Source organism: Phalacrocorax aristotelis, chromosome 23, assembly GCF_949628215.1.
Source record: "Phalacrocorax aristotelis chromosome 23, bGulAri2.1, whole genome shotgun sequence".
Taxonomy (NCBI): domain Eukaryota; kingdom Metazoa; phylum Chordata; class Aves; order Suliformes; family Phalacrocoracidae; genus Phalacrocorax; species Phalacrocorax aristotelis.
This window is the reverse complement of record NC_134298.1, coordinates 4,316,368-4,328,682: the sequence shown is the minus strand read 5'-3', so window position 1 is coordinate 4,328,682 and position 12,315 is coordinate 4,316,368. Positions and strand designations below refer to the sequence as shown.

Genomic DNA, 12,315 nt, shown 5'->3' with positions numbered 1-12,315 from the left:
CCTAGGGACCTTGAACTGGGCTTTATGTCAATGATGAAACAGTGCCAAGGAGGACATCAGGACAGTGTGTTATCAGCAACACTAAATCCAGCACACAACCGGGTCACGCAGAGAATATATTCTATTCTTAAAGGTAACAAAAATACTGTTGCTGAAAGACAGTCGCCTGATGAACTCGGACAGCGGCTTCAAGCTTTCCCCTGATCTGTTTCTCTTCACCACACTTGGAGAGCTCTTTAGGAAGCCAGGACACAGGACCCTACAACAGCATGCGTACCTCCGATTTCTTTTTCTCATCCTCATATCTACCTTGAATTCAGTCCAGCTAAAAAGCAGAAGTAGCAACAAATGCTTTTTCATACAGGAACAGAAGAGGGAGGGCAATCTGTCGTGGAGGAAGTTAAAAGAAATTCCTGTGCAATAAAGTTTCTAATCTTTTGCTCCTTCTGCACTGCAGAATTTTTTGCTCATTGAGGCATGCCTAACCAAGAGGCGAGATCTCCAACTTGACAGTCTAGTACAGATCCGGACCTTCCTGCAGCACAGGCATATCTACAGCTTTCATCATTCAACCTGATCTGGAGATGATGTAGCAAAAATTGCTCTGCAGTCTAAAATAATACAACTTTTGCCCCTGACACATACCTTCTTACAGCCCTTCCAGTCTCCATTTTCCATTCAAAGTAGTTCCACAGCATCTCTTCCAGGTCACCTCGCTACTCCTGCGCTGACCGCCCTCACCCACGAGTCCTTCACACAGCTTCGTGACTGCTCTTGAGATGCCCCACAGGAACAAGAAGGGCTCTCCCCAGTGAATCCACATTTTTAGGGCATCGTCCCTTAAATCTTTCTTTGAAGTCACCCTCTTCCACAAAAGCATCAAGAACATAGGGTTCAATATATGGCGAGTGTTATGTACCCAACTACTCGTACCTGATTGTTACCTTGTCTTTCCCACACGCCTGTACCTAATGAATCCTTGTGCCTTGCTTTGATTGTACCTGCCTCAGAAATTTAACAATCTCTATACAATAAGTATAGGCATAGCTGTACATATAGTTATATTGACAAATACACTATGACACATGATGGGAGACATCTGAGCCTGCAAAGACGCTAGATCAGTTTGATAAACACCCTGAAAGCAGAGAAGGCAATGGCCACCAAAGAACACAGTGATGAGCCTCCCTACAGATACAACAACTTGTGCGTCTTCATTTGCGACCCCATTAGATATCCTAACAAAAAGCAGCAAACTCAAATATCAGTGGCCACAGAGGCTTCGGAAGATGCGAGACTTGTCCGATTTAAAGCTAAATATAGATAAACTGTAGCAACAAGAGACCGTTGCAGTGATCATTGCTCTTCTGATACTCTTACTCAACTTTAACGAACATGTCCGGTCAGGGTAAGAAAGGCATTTCTTAGCTGTGACAGACACAGCACATCCCAGCCAGCTATTCTGAAAATGCTCACTAAAAAGGAAAGAAAAAGAGCAAAGTCCTGAAAAAAACCCAGAAAGTAGAGCCACAGGAAGGTAAACAGTGCAGAGGCTGGCAGAGCTCAGCAACCCTGACACCTCCCTGATCAGGCAGGTACCTATTCTATTAATGCATCCTAAGGTCAAGCTACAAACCTGGATCTTCCCTGGGGACTTCCAGATCGAGGGATTAAGTTTCAGTTTGCTTGAGACAAACAGGAAATGAATACACAATTCGCTAAAAAAGCCGTGTGATCCACATAAGTAACACTCCTTGTTTGTAAACCCCCTTGATGTTTTAGACCAAGCCTTTTGATACAGACATTCATCATTTCAAGGACAACATGCATTGCTTGTCCTCATGTTGGAGAGTCTACTCCATAGAGCATCGGGACCTCTCACAGTCACAGCTCTCTTGTTACCCAGGCTAGGGGGGAAGTTATTGTAATCTGCCACAAAGTTAAGTGGCATTTGTTATTATGACGTAGCAATAAGCTATATCGTATGACTCAATTACGGTTTCCACTACGAAATGTATTTCTATGGTTTCCATTTATATGGTTTCCACTGTGAAATGTATTTCTATGGTTTCCATACGGATGGGAGGCTGGGAATGTATGACTATTTAACAAAGGTAACAAGCAAACTTCACCACTGTGTTTCTCAACGCCTGCCAAAAGATGTTGGTCTTGTCATGCCAAAACATACTTGAATACGCCACACTGTTGCGTCACATCGATGCACATTGTACAGAAGAGCCTGATTTCCCAAAGGCCTCGTGGGAACTTCTATTTGTACCAGACTGGGGAATACAAAGCACCCTGAATTTTTAAGCTGTTAATCCACCTGGGGCCCGATAACCAGGTTTTATCAACTTGCAGAGGGTAAAGCATACAAATCTACATTTAGTCGCAACTCCTTATCATGTAGATCCCCATGAATTGCCAACAATATTATCATGTTGGCTTAGATCCATCCAAAACACATGCATGAAACATCACAAGAGGTGCAAGAGCAAGCCCCGGATCCCACCAGTTTTCTTGGGTATTTGTGTAAGAAACGCCATTAACGCAACACTTCTTTATGGAAATCAGTATGTTTTGTGCAGAGTACACTATACGATTCCAGACAATGATGCAAGCCATAAAATCAAATACAAATTAATAGCGGAATAGGTAAGGGGGTGGCACACTTTAAAAGTCACATTCCTTCCATTTCAGGTTATAGGTAGTTATATCATGGGAGAGGAGGGAAAAAAAAAAAAAAAGGAAAGTAGGAGAGGGAAATGCGATCCTGCACCAACCATGTAAAAGCCCTTGTCTTATAAAACTGTGAGACACAGGCTAACTGAGTTTTAAGCAACAACCCTTTAAAAGATCAACACTGAAACATACCTTAGGGGTTTTGTATAGTTACAGCATACACATTTCACACTTGTGTTCCCACTGCCAGGAGTAACGTTCAGTTCCACCGTATGACAGACAAATTGATTAAGGAGTTTTCATGTCAATAAAAGTTAGAAGAATTAGTTAGGAACCCCGCAACTGGTAACAAGCACGGGTATGCTACCAGCAGCACGGAGCTGAGAGGGAGACCGGATTTATACCCTCTGCACAACTCAACCCTTCCTCTGTCTTCCAGTTGGAGAGTCTCGATCTACTTCCCTTTATCCTGGGAAAGGGAATCCACGAGCCATGGCTCATCGTCACAGAACATCTTCATGGATTTACCTTCCACCAAATCCTGCACCTCATGCTCCCTCTCGTGAGTCAACAGCAAACCTGAGCCCTTGCAGGGCCAGCCTCCATCACTGCTGACACTGGAATGCGAAAGCTCTCCCTCTACCGCAAGCAAGATTAACACTGGTTTTAAGAGTCTCTGCTCATTAATTCATGTTATAGTCATCTTTTTCACGTTGCCTTTCTCAGATCCACTAACAGGAGTGTTAGTTTCTATTTCTGCTGTTGGGCACTTGCAACAAAATATCGCCCTATTGGTAGCAATGTGTAATTCAGTTTAATCCCAAACCGGAGCAGCAGTTTAACCAGACTGAACCATAGCCAATAACCAGGATATCAGATTATTCACCCTTTTGGTCATGCTCAAGAGTCATCTAACATCTTGATATCAAAGCTGTGCTCTGAGAGCTTCTGTTCCAGAGATAACACAATCTGCAAGTCTCTGAGCCCCAAGTTTCAGGGCTTCACGCGAATGTCTCCGTCCCAGCCAAATCCACTTGACTTCAAACCCTCAGCAACGCAGGAAAACTTCAGATACCATAGGTGGAAAGAGTCAAGCCCCTACATGCTCTCCTTGTTAACAATACTTCCTACGACAAGTCTAGCGCAGGAGAGCCGGTGCCCAGACGACCGCAGGGAAATGGCAGTGAGAGGAACAAGGCAGCGAGTGCCCCGTTTCTTGCAACCTCCACCACAGCACAGAGAGCTTTGGAGCAGCAGACTTCGTCCTGCGCATGTTATATGTGAAGGACCAGGCAGACCTTCCTGCTCCTCTGCTCCGAGAAACCCTCCCTCCCATTTCAGCAGCTGCAGGTAAAGAGCTTTATAAAACTTAAGGGCTGTAATGGAGAAGCTCTCTTCTATGAGGAGAACGCACTGCAAACTGTGACAATAATATTAGGCGCTAGAATTTGAACACAACTCAGGGATACACGATACAAAAGCACTCACGTACTGACCGGAGGTTTAAAGCAATTGGCGCAGGAACAGATGACACACTCATACACTTAAAAAAAAAACAAGGTCCAACTAGATCCTCGCCACAAGAGGCCAACGCCTCTGAGCAAAAAATGCGGAGCGGACGTGACGGCCCGACACGACAAGAGCCTGCACATCCTCCTCGGTACACCCTCCGGCAGATGTACGCGGGACCCGCTGCCACCGGCGCGCCTCCTCGCCCTCGGCTCCTGCCAGCCCGTGAGAAGCAGAAAGGACCTGGCATTATCCTCCCACGTGCCCATCCATGACCCACTCTGTTGGAGGAAGCGGGTGTCTTCAGCACCCTCCCAAATCCAAAGCCAGGGCGCTCTCTCCAGCTGCCAGACACGGGTCCCAGCTGCAAGGCTTGGGCACTACCTGCGTATTTCCCAGCCATCAACACAACGATGATGCTGGCCCTCCATTTCAATGGCTTAAGTCCTCTTAAATTTTATTTTTAAAGCTCCGAGTTTTCCAGACTGAAGCATGAGGCTAACAAGCTCACGCTTGGAACCAGAATATTTTGTTAGACAGAGCAGCACCACTGTTGACTGCCGCAGACCCTCATTAGTTTGTGTACGCTCTGAAATCACAGGGCTGACAACACCCTAGGGCTACGGACAGACCCACCCGGGTGTTGAGCTTCACGCGGCCACGCGCTAAACCCCTGTCTTTAGCCAACACATCAGCGTGTGGACTTTGGAAATAAGGACCAGCTTCCAGAGAAGCTATCCGCTGGCTTCCTACCGCTTTCAGCAGGAAAAGTAGGAACACTGACTTCCCAGAAATTTAGTAATAACCTCCAAAACTTATAACAGAAAGTTGTAATTCCTTTTTTAAAGCCCACACAACAACTTACTGTTATTATGTACACACAGAATAAGAGCCTTTACTGCGGTGTTAGCCAGCTGGAGATCAGATACCAGAGCAGATTTGTCTGAGGTCAGTGTGAAAAGACTGAGTAAAGATTTTTGGTTTTCCCATTACAAGAGAATTTGTCTAAATTCAGCCTCCATAATTGCCCTAAAGTCAGGCTGCTTTGGCTTGTAGTTTTATGAAAAGAGGGAAATATCCTTCCCTTTAGCGCTTCCCTTTAGCTTTTATTCAGCTTCACAGAACTTGATTGCCGTACCTATGTGTTTACGACACAATTCTTAACCTGTAAGAACATCAGCAAGGTAAGAGATGACTTTTCAAAACAAGCATCAGCAAACGCTTGCCGCCCTCCGCTCCAGACCCAGAAGCACTACGGCCACTTCACACACGGGGAAGCCAGAAGCATGGAAACGTGAGTGTGAAAACCCAGGTTTAAGGTTTAAGCCTTCTGTCTTCATGGGATGGAGCCGAGACCACTCTGACAGGTATGCACAAAACTCTCTCAGTGTTATAAGCATATATATAAACCAATTTATAGCAGCAAGTAAAAAGGATCTGATTGATGTAAACCCATGCTTTAAGGATGCACGCAATAAAGGGGAAAAGAGAAGTAGGAAATCTCCTTTTCTGGGCAAGTCATACCTTAATGTCTCGACACTGTTGCATACACGGACAGGTAATACCTGGAAATACCTACGCACGCTCCCAAGAGAAGGCTACGCATCTTTTCGCTACATACAGACATTGGAAGGGTTTTGGAGAGAAACACCACACACACACGGGATTGAGTCCACATTTCCAGCCGTATTCCCAAACCTCCATTTTAAAGTTACGCATTCACCAAAAGCCTACGTGCGGGGCTCCAGGCTCATCCCGCACCACCAGAAACCGCACCGCCGCCTGCAAACGCAACTCGGCGCATCCAACCCAGCCGGCGCCGCGGTTCGCAAAACCCAAGGGCCGGCCTCGCTACGCCGTCTGGGAGAGGGGGAGACCGTACCTCGCCGGGCATCTTGGCCAGGCCCATCCTCGCCACCTGCGGTCCAGGCGGTCAGCCGGCGGCGCGGGGAGGGCCTCCGGATCCTTCCAGCCTCTGCCGACGCCTGGTAGGTCTGCAAGTTTCTTATTTATTTATTTGAGGAGGCGATAAAAAAATCCAGGACCTGGGGAAAGAAAGGGCTGTCAGCAGAGAGGGGCGGCACAGCCCGTGCGACCCCGGCCCTCCCGCAGCCCCCCCTCACCCCCATCCCGCCCCGGGCCGGCCGCGGGGCCCGGCAGCGCCCAGAGGCCGGGCCGGGGGTGCGGGGGGCTGCCACCCCCGGATCCTTCTAGAAACCCCCCCCCCAGGGCCCGGCCTCCCTTCTCCGGGCTAAAATGGAGGCCCGGGGCGGGAGGCGGGGGGGGTCCCCGCTCCGCACGGAGCCGGCCGGGCCCGGCCCCCCGGGGCAGCGCGGCGGGGCGGAGCAATCCCCGGCGCCCCGGGCCCTGCGGCCGGACCACCCCCCTCCACGGCCCCGCCGGCCCCCAACTCCCAGAGCGGCCGCGGGAAGAGCCGTCGTCGTCCCCCCCTCAACCCCACCGCGGCCCGACCCCCGCAGCCAAGTTGCGGGACGGCGGAGGCGGGGAAGGGGGGGGACGGCCGCACGACTTGGCCTGGCGCTGCCCGCGAGCCGTGGGGGGGCGGGGTGGGGGGCTCCGCTCCGTGCCGGTCCCCCCTACACCCCCCGGGCCCCCCCCGCACCGCTCCGCACCAGCAGCACCGCGCCCCGCACCTACCTGCGCCGCTCAACCAGCCTTGAAGTGGGGACCTTCCGCCCTCCCCCGCCCCCATTGGCTGAGCGCGGGGCATGGGCTCGTCCCATTGGCCACCGACGCGTCAGTCAGCGCGGGAGGGGCGGGGCAGGCGGTGATTGATGCGGTGCCGCGGCTCGCCCCCTGCCCGGCACCCCCCGCACCCCGCACCCCCCCCGCGCCCCCGGGACCCCCGACCGGCGCCCCCCTCCTCCCCGCCCCGCGGTGCCCCCCCGCACCCCCGGCTTGCCCCGGCCGGGAGGCCCCGGGCGCTGGGCCGCTTCTCGGGGCAGCCACGGGTCCGGCCGGGCCGCGGGACCGGCGGGGCGGGGGGCGGCGGGGGTCCCGCCGCGGGGGCGGCTCGGGGTTGAGGAGGGGTGTCCGGAGGGCGACGGGGCGCGGCTGCCCCGCAGGTGGCAGCAGATCGTGACCCGCGGGGGAGCGCGGGGCGTCCCGCGGGCCACAGGCCACCCGTGACCCATGGGTGACACGGGGCTCACGTCCCACAAGCACCCGCCACGCAGGTGACAGCGGCTCCTGCCCCAGGGGTGACAAGGGTTCCTGCCCCCCGGGTGGCACTGGGCCCCTGTCCCTCAGATGACACCAGGCCCATATCCCACAGGTGACACAGGCCCTTGTCCCACAAGTGACACCAGGCCTGTGTTACACGGGTGACACAGGCTCCCATCCCACGGGTGGCAGCAGGGTCCTGTCCCACAAGTGACACTGGGCCCATGTCCAACCTGGGCTCCTGTCCCACGAGCGACACCAGGCCTGTGTCCCACAGGTGACACAGGCTCCCGTCCCCTGAGTGGCACTGGGCTCCTGTCCCACAGGTGACATTGGGCCCGTGTCCCACAGGTGACACAGGCTCCCATTCCATGCGTGACACTGGGCCCATGTCCCAGAGGTGACACGGGCTCCTAACCCATGGGTGACAGCAGGGTCCTGTCCCACAGTTGTCACCGGCCCCTGCCCCACGGGTGGCACTGAGGCTGCAGGAGGGCTGCCATCACTGCCCCACGTCCCCCTGCCCGTGGCCGTCCCCGGGCTGGCCCCGAGCTGCGCTGTGGCTGCCATGGGCCAGCCGACTGACGCGACCCAGCCGTGGCTCCCCTGGCTCCCTCGTGAGCCTCACGCTGCCGAACGCAGGGTCCTCTTCAGAACCACCTTCTTCTGCCAGACAAGGAAATCTTTTCCACTGGCTCATGGGGGAAGACACAACGGTGGTGCTCTTCGTTCAGTTGCTTCCACTGTTCCTTTTTTTTGTGTGTCTTTTAGTTTTCATCCCAGTGGCAGGCTGGGTTTAATTCAAACAAGAGGCACAACTCCACGTCCTGCAGGCCGAGAACGAGACAAGCTCCTTTGCTTTTTGCTGATGGTCCTTCTGTGCGACAAGAGTCCCCATTTCCCTTTGGGACAGTGGAGCTGTGGAGTGGATGTTTGAGATACTCCAAATATATGAGTGTCACTGACAACATCCTGATCCTCGATGCCCCGCTTCCCCCAGGAGTCCCCAGAGCTTTTGTACTACCATAAAATATCTGAGCAAAGGTGAGTCCTGCTGGATGGATCAAAGAAGGAAATCCCCATTTCTGGCTCCTTGGGCAAGCCGAGCTGTGGTGGGGTTTAGCTGTGATTTCTTGCCCCTGCACCTCCCCAAAGCCCAGGTCAGTCCATCCACCAGATGATGCCGATGGAGGGAGAGACACTGCTACACTGTGCGGCTTCACACGGGATTCGCTGAACATTGGTAACTCATCCAGCACGGGGAGGCAGGAGACTCCCTTCTCTCTCAAAGCATTACCACACACGCGTTATTAGACACAGGCACTCTTTTCTTCTTCAGCAGATATTTTCAGTTTTAGGACCAAAATGAATTTTTCACCACCGCGTCTGGTGCGGGGAGGACACAGGGGGAACTTCTGGCCCTACTCAACGTAGCGGCCAAACTCCTCTATATTTAAAAAGTTCATAGATGCCCTACCAAGACCAGCCACACTCACCATCTCCCACACAGACACCCTCCTCTGCCTCTCCTTCCCCAGGGAAGGTGGTTTTCGTATGGTGGTTGCAACCAGGCTGTTTTTCCTGATTATCCAGGAAAATCCAGAAAATGGCCATATTCTGCAGGCGATTGCCAGCGACGCAGCAGATTGCCTTAACGAAGTGCTTAAAAGCGAACGCAGCAGACGCTGCTCGCCCAGCACAATGGGTCTGAGAAACACGCGACAGAAAGTACCTTTTCTAAATCTGTTGAGACACACAAGAAACCAAAAAAGGCAGAAAGTAGCAAACTAATCTTCTTGTCTTCAGCTCACTTTCCAAATGTCCCGACAGCAAAGAGTTTCTGTTGTTCCACACATGTGGATATGAACTCCCGGGTTTTGGAACAGCAGAAGGCTTTTAACCGATAAAACGTCTGAATGTACGGATTGTCAGAAAGGAACTTGTGGCTCCTTTCTGGATGTGGTTTTCTGGGGTATTTTGATGGAATTGACCTTTGAAAGTCTTTTTTTTTCCAATCCGGGAGGCATTTCTGACACATCCCTTACTGGTACCGTCATGATACTTGCTCGAGAAGTCCAGCGCAGAGCTACCAAGATGCTCAGGGAACTGGAGCATCTCCCTTACGAGGAAAGGCTGAGAGACCTGGGTTTGTTCAGCCTGGAGAAGAGAAGGCCGAGGGGGATCTCATCAATACCTATAAATACCTGAAGGGCGGGTGTCAGGAGGATGGGGCCGGGCTCTTTTCAGCGGTGCCCAACGCCAGGCCAAGGGGCCACGGGCACAAGCTGGAACACGGGAAGTTCCCCCTGAACATGAGGACAAACCCCTTCCCTGTGCGGGTGCCAGAGCAGGGGCACAGGCTGCCCAGAGAGGCTGTGGGGTCCCTTCCCTGGGGACATTCACACCCCGCCTGGACGCGGCCCTGTGCCCCTGCTCTGGGGGTGCCTGCTCACGCAGGGGTGGGACGGGATGAGCTCCAGAGGGCCCTCCTACCCCTGCCATTCTGAGTCTGGGATTCTGTGAAATCCTTCCCATCCTTTAAGGCCAAATAAACCAGTGTGGGCCAGGAGAGCAGGTCCCAGATGAGAACGGGTCAGAGCATCACACCAGAGCCATGGGCAGAACCACCAATCCCCAACAGAAGGACCAGAAACACAGCCAGAGCCACAGGTGAGACACGGGTGCTGGCGGATGCAGAAGCCATCAGTGTCCGTGTTTGCCTGTGCCGCGAGGCTGCAGAGGCGCAGGGGGGTGGCCCTGCTGAGCATCGCTCCTGCTGAAGCCTGAGAAGCACAGAAAAGCCCCAAATTGGCCCAATCCCAGGTGAATGTGGCAGTTGGCTCTGGGGAGGGGACAGTCACCCAGCCGACACACATCACCTGACCGTACCCGCTACCCTTGTTTCTCATTGATCTCACGTCTCTGTTGCACCTGCTACAGCAGCTACTCGGTCTCCTTTACCTTCATCTGTCCCATTTCCACCTCCACGGGCTGTTCTGGGCCCGGCGTTCCCAGCCCGTCTTTGCTCCGAGACCCTGCCCAGCTGGATGCGAGGACGCAGAGGCTGGAAAGGCGTTTGCTGCCTGGCTCCGGTGCTGCGACCCCAGCGAAGGGACCGGGTCCCCTCCTGTCCCTGCTTACCCGGCTGCCCACCGCTGTGGGATTTCAAAGTGAGGAACGTCTTCCAGGGTTTACACAGCAGCTAACTGAGAAATCAGGTGCTCCACAAACACAGATTTGAAAAGCAGATAGGCAAAAGAAACCGAGGAAAGCTTATTCTCTGTTAATATAATTTTAAACCCCACTCCTCTGAGGATCAGGAATACAGGGCTTCCTGCCTTAGAAACCCTGTTCTTCTGCTCCATTTTAAAAGAATTAACCAGTTCCTGCTCCTGGCTCAAATAAAGTCACTAACTTTGACAGAGGGACAGAAAATAGGGAGATGATGCAGCAGCAAAGTTACTGGTGAACAACAGAATGAAGCGCGATGTACCAGTAAGAAGCTGTAGGTGTTCATGAAGACCAGGTGCCAAAAACATCCCCAGACTGGAAATCCTGAGGTAATAACAACTCCTGGCATTTGCTGCATCGCTGTGGTTCAGACACAGAACGAAGTAGTGCAGCTTGCAAGTCAAACTTCATTAACGCTTTGCCTTTCTCTAGAGACATTTAAAGCTCAGCCTACCATTAACAAAGCTTCGTTTCACCGCTAGGAAGCGTGCAGCCTAAATCACCCGTATTTGAGCCAACACCGAGAAACTGCAGCTGAGACACAGGAAGAATAACCAGGCTCTCGCTGCCGTGCGTAAAGCAGGGCGGGAAGTCGGCTACGGAGCAGAGAATTTAACTACGGGACTGCATTTGTACGCACAATCCTAAAAGTCCAGGATTAAAAGAAACATTGGGAAAAAAAAAGGGGGAGGCAACTAGGTGTAAGAAAGGGTTAAGCTCAGTGTCACTTTTACAGCCAAACATGGATCTAAAAAAAATTACTGGATGAGGCTAATATAGTGAATGGAAATGAGTGCTAAAAGCTTTAATCTGAGATGACCCTATATGCAGCAAGAGGAATTCCTATACAGCCACGAGCCTCAGCCTTCCTGGCAAGCTTTTCCTCCAGGTCTGAAAGTATAGCGAAGCCTGTAATCCTTTCTCTGCTGAGCTGACAACGGTTGCAGCCACAACCAATGTTCTGAGCTGCTGTGGAAGGCAGAGTAAAAATTAAAAAACCCCAAATGTCACAGAATCCCAGACTGGCAGGGGTTGGAAGGGCCCTCTGGAGCTCACCCCGTCCCACCCCTGCTGGAGCAGGCGCCCCCAGAGCAGGGGCACAGGGCCGCGTCCAGGCGGGGGGTGAATGTCTCCAGGGAAGGGACCCCACAGCCTCTCTGGGCAGCCTGTGCCCCTGCTCTGGCACCCGCACAGCAAAGGGGTTTGTCCTCATGTTCAGGTGGAGCTTCCCGTGTTCCAGCTTGTGCCCGTGGCCCCTTGGCCTGGCGTTGGGCACCGCTGAAAAGAGCCTGGCCCCATCCTCCTGACGCCCGCCCTTCAGGTATTGATAAGCATTGGTAAGATCTCCCCTCAGTCTCTCTTCTCCAGGCTGAACCTCCGTACCTGGGAGCGTATTGACTCTCCCATCGAGCTGCAGGATGCGAGCTGACGATAAAGCATTTTTGGAAACCTTACTGCGTGCCCTTAACGCCGGGTGTAACACCCTGCCCCTCACCCAAAACCCCAGCCCAGGAGGATACGCTTGCAGCCCGCTTCGCTGGGAGCCCGCGGCAGGTTCACAGGTGACACCAGGATCACCAGCTACTGCAGGACAGAAACCAGCCCCCACGTACCCCAGGGTGCGTCCTTCAACCTCTCCAGCTCTGCCGCGCCTGCCCTCCTCCTCAAGGACGAATCCCAACGCTGACCCAAAGGACCTGGGGCTAAGCC

The 12,315-nt window shown here is 53.0% G+C and overlaps 1 protein-coding gene across 1 annotated transcript in view; it reads right to left on the bottom strand.

Annotated features, from left to right (window-relative positions):
• Window positions 1-6,310, bottom strand: part of KANSL1 (KAT8 regulatory NSL complex subunit 1) — a 101,718-nt gene extending 95,408 nt beyond the window's left edge. The window contains exon 1 of the mRNA XM_075117133.1: window positions 6,074-6,310. The gene's annotated coding sequence lies outside the window, so the exon portion shown is untranslated. The remainder of the gene's footprint in view (window positions 1-6,073) is intronic.
• Between the last annotated feature and the right edge of the window lie 6,005 nt (window positions 6,311-12,315).